At 45.8% G+C, this 4,317-nt stretch overlaps 1 protein-coding gene across 1 annotated transcript in view; it reads right to left on the bottom strand.

The window, feature by feature from the left end:
- ZNF502 (zinc finger protein 502) overlaps nt 1–3,094 on the bottom strand; it is a 15,505-nt gene extending 12,411 nt beyond the window's left edge. The window contains exon 1 of the mRNA XM_012807998.2: nt 2,593–3,094. The gene's annotated coding sequence lies outside the window, so the exon portion shown is untranslated. The remainder of the gene's footprint in view (nt 1–2,592) is intronic.
- Between the last annotated feature and the right edge of the window lie 1,223 nt (nt 3,095–4,317).

The following is a 4,317-nucleotide window of genomic DNA, read 5'->3' as shown; positions in this document are numbered from 1 at the left end:
GACAGAGACTCAAGCTGTCACCCTGGATAGAGTGCCATGGCATCATAGCTCATAGCAACCTCCAACTCTCGGGCTAAAGAGAGCCTCTTGCCTCAGTTTTTCTACTGGTAGTAGAGACAGGGTCTCACTTTTTGGTCAGGGTGGTATCAAACTTGCGAGCTCAAGCAATCCACCCGTCTCAGCCTTCCAAATTGCTAGAATTACAGGCCTGAGCTCCCATGCCTGGCCCATGTAAAGCATTCTTTTTTTCTTCTTTTAGAGACAGAATCTCACTATGTCACCCTTGGCAGAGTGTCATGGTATCATAGCTCACAGTAACCTCCAACATTTGGGATTAAGTGGTTTTACCTCAGCCTCCTCAGCACCCATTGTGGTGCTGTACAATGCCCAGCTATTTTTTTGTTGTAGTTGTCATTGTTGTTTAGCAGGCCCAGGCTGGGTTCAAACATGCCAGCCCCAGTGTATGTGGGTGGCACCTTAACCACTGAGGTATGAGGATCTAGCCATGTAAAGTATTCTTAAAGACATCTACCACTGGGTGGCGCCTGTAGCTCAGTGGGGTAGGGCACTGGCCCCATATGCCAGAAGTGGCAGGTTCAAACCCAACCCTGGCCAAAAATAAATAAATAAAAATTAAATTTAAAAAAAAAAAAAGACATCTACCACATGGTAAGCACTCAGCAGGGTTGGGATACTATTATATCCTATTTATATCCTCCAGGCTACTAAAACTTATAGAAAAAGAATGGTATTTTGGTGATGCCCACTCTCCAATCATGGATCATCTGAGATTTCAGCAAACTGACATGGAGCAGAAAATAAATATTTTAGTTCTCCTAGGCTACATGATTTCTGTCCCTCTGTTCCAACTCTTCAACTTTGTTCTGAACTTTAAAAACAGAAATAGGCAGTGCCTGTAGCTCAGTGAGTAGGGCACCAGCCACATAGATGGAGGCTGGCAGGTTAGAACAAGGCCCAGACCAACTAAAACAACAACAATAACTGCAACAACAACAAAACAGTCGGGCATTCTGGCAGGCACCTGTAGTCCCCGCTACTTGGGAGGCTGAGGCAGGAGAATTGCGTAAGCCCAAGAGTTTGATGTTACTGTGAGCTGTGATGCCATTGCACTCTACCCAGGGTGGCAGCTTGAGACTCTGTCTCAAAAAAGTAAATAAATAAAAACAGAAATAGATAGTATGTAAACAAATGAGCTTGGCTACATTTCAATAACAGTTTTGAAAAAAAAAAATGGTAGGCCAAATTTGGCCCATGGTTTGCTGATCCACAGGTCTATAAATTGCCTAGGAAGGAATGTAGGTGCTTCTGTTCTTCTATAAATGTGTCTTGTACAATAATCTGATTGTCAGTTACTTTTAAATATTAAAAGTCTCCCTCAGATCTAGGGCAAGATAGGCATTATAGTGAAGGGTAAAAGGAAAGATGCTCTTATTAACTTCATCTTGCAAATGTAATTGACAGGTGGCTTCCTCTTCCTATCTTCTAAGCTTTCTTACTGCTGCCACCACCTCACAAAATCAAGAATTACCTAAAGGAGTCTGAGCAAACTAGGTGGGGTTTTTTAAGAACTTGAAACTACTGTTCCTTCAATAAAACAACACTGAAATGTACTCCCCTCTGGAGCCCTTCTTGCCGTGCCTCTTGGCACCAAATAACACACTCACCCAGACTGTAGCAGAGCATAGTATCTATCTCTTTTGTAGCTGTGGGTCACTTAGTAGCAATGTATCTTTGGATAAGATAGCTATTCTTTCTCACTTCCAAACGACAAATAGGCTTTTGTGAAGATTAAATAAATTAGCACAGTGTTTCAAACAGTGCTGGTATACTCCAATAACTGCTAAATAAATCTAGCTTCGAATATCATCACCAAAATCTGTTTATATACTTATCTTTCAATACTAGACTGGAAACATATTCCCATGTGGTAGCCTCACCCTTGAATTCTGTGTGATGTTTGCCATGTGACGGATAGTAATATTTTGTTGACAGATATTAACGTTTGCATACAAGCTATCATACACGTGCTGTCAACTGAGCCTTCTGAAAAAAGTAAGGCCCAGACTATTAGTACAGGTTTAGAAATAAAGAAAAAGCCTCTGTAACCCTCCAGAATTATAACTCAGATCTCAAAACTCTCCAAATAGTGCGTTTTACACTACTTGCTAGCTCCTATTAAGAGCGTCCCTAAACAAATTTCTGAGCTACAAGATCATCTGGAGAAAGTAGCTGGTATCGGACCGAGAATTCAGAGCCCCAGATTTCATTTCTGGACACGGGTCCTAGCTTTTGATCATCCATCCATCACTCACTCACTCACTCATTCATTCATTCGTTCACTACGCCACTGAAGACTGACGTCTCTTCTGTGGCAGCACTGTGCTGCCTAGGATCTGCAGGGCTGAGGTCCACCTGGACCGAAAGTAGTGCCCCTGACTCCCGGAGACCAACCAGGCAACAATTCGGGGGGAATCAAGGCCAGGGACAACTTGCCAAATAAGCTCCGGCCTCCCGCCTCACTAAGGCGAGCGAGAATACCTCCTTTCCCCTCCCTGGAGCCCAGCCGCTCACCTTGAGACTTGGTGGCCGGAGCGCGGAAGGCAGCTACAGCCCCAAAGGTGCGCAGAAGCCGTAAACTTTAGAGCCGGAAAGGCCGTGGGGCGACCGGTAGCGCGTCATCTATGGGCTCGCTCTGTCATTCGCTGATTCTCTAGGATGAGGGGGGAGCATCCCTATGGGGCCGCGGAGAAAGGTGAGCCCTCTTAGCCCAGCCCCGTCTCCCTCCAAACCCAGCTGTATTCTTCACGTCCCGTGAAGCTACCAGTGTCCGGAACAAGTGGCTACTGTGAGAGCCAAACTAGCTCCATTTTGTTGTTTATAGCACAAGCCCCATTCCTGGCTGCTTACCGCATAAGTTCCTGTTAGGTCCGAAAATTCTCCCAAACAGCCCAAACAGACGAATCCGAGACACACTCCGATCACTCCGATGTAAAAGGCACGAGGTGAGGTTTTTATTCAAACCGGGTTTGGACTCTCCTAGTGTACACTCTAAGGAAGAGCCTTGAACCCCGGGTGGAGCAAGTTTTTATGGGGTACAGAAAGCAAGAGGGGTAGGATCCAGTACGAGTACACTTTTGATTGGTGGTTAGTGATTTCATTAGTAAAGGAGGAAGTAAAGGAGGATTTGCATTGGTAGCTGATGATTTCACTAGTAAAGGTGAATTTGGATTGGTACAGGTGAGGGGTGGAGAGTCCCTTAACCGGGGGCTAGAGTTGGTGCAACCTGATTACCTGTATTTCAAGGTAATAGAAACTTACTGTTTATTATAGCAGCTGTTTGCCTAAGGTGACTCAGTTTACGGCTCAGTGGCTGTGCAACCTGGGGTGGGGGAAGGCAGCAGGGAGTGGCCCTGCAGGTTTCCCTGGCAGAGGTTGGGGCTGAAGGGCTATGTGGTAAACAGCTAGGAATGGGGCTTGTGCTGTAAACAGCCAAGAATGGAGCCTGTGCTGTAAACAACAAAATGGAGCTAGTTTGGCTCTCACATTCCATTCCTAGCCCTTCTGCCCCAACCTCTGCCAGTGAAACCTGCAGGGCCACTCCCTGCTGCCTTCCCCCACCCCAGATTGCACAGCCACTGGGCTGTAAACTGAGTCACCCTAGGCAAACAGCTGCTATAATAAACAATAAGTTTCTATTACCTTGAAATACAGGTGATCAGGCTGTACCAACTCTAGCCCCCGGTTAAGGGACCCCCCCACCCCTCACCTGTATCAATCCAAAATTCACCTTTACTAGTGAAATCATCAGCTACCAGTGCAAATCCTCCTTTACTTCCTCCTTTACTAATGATATCACCAACCACCAATCAAAAGTGTACTCGTACCCTTCTCCTTTTTACTTTCTGTACCCTATAAGAATTGCCTTCGCCCCAAGTTTGGGGCTCGTCCTAGGCGTGCGTGCCAGGAGAGTCCAGACCGGGCTCTGAATAAAACCTCACCTCATGCCTTTTACATCGGAGTGTGTCTCAGATTCGTCTGTTGGGGCTGTGTGGGAGATTTTTCAGGTATAACACTACCACCTCCCTCAATGGGACTATAGAAAGGAACATTAGGGAATGGAAAGGATGCCAGACAGGAGTCATAATGGACCGTCTCATTAGGAAACTGGCATATTCCATCAACTTGAAGTAGCCCTCATTAATAACCTTGAACGATCCAATGTCATATTAGAATAAAAGACAAACTTCCAACCTAGCCCCACACAAAGAGACCTCAGCCTAAACATCTCTTACGGCT

The sequence above is a fragment of the Otolemur garnettii genome, unplaced genomic scaffold, assembly GCF_000181295.1.
Source record: "Otolemur garnettii isolate 467f Iridium unplaced genomic scaffold, OtoGar3 scaffold00082, whole genome shotgun sequence".
Lineage (NCBI taxonomy): Eukaryota > Metazoa > Chordata > Mammalia > Primates > Galagidae > Otolemur > Otolemur garnettii.
The sequence above is the reverse complement of the archived record's forward strand: the minus strand, read 5'-3'. Positions and strand labels throughout refer to the sequence as shown.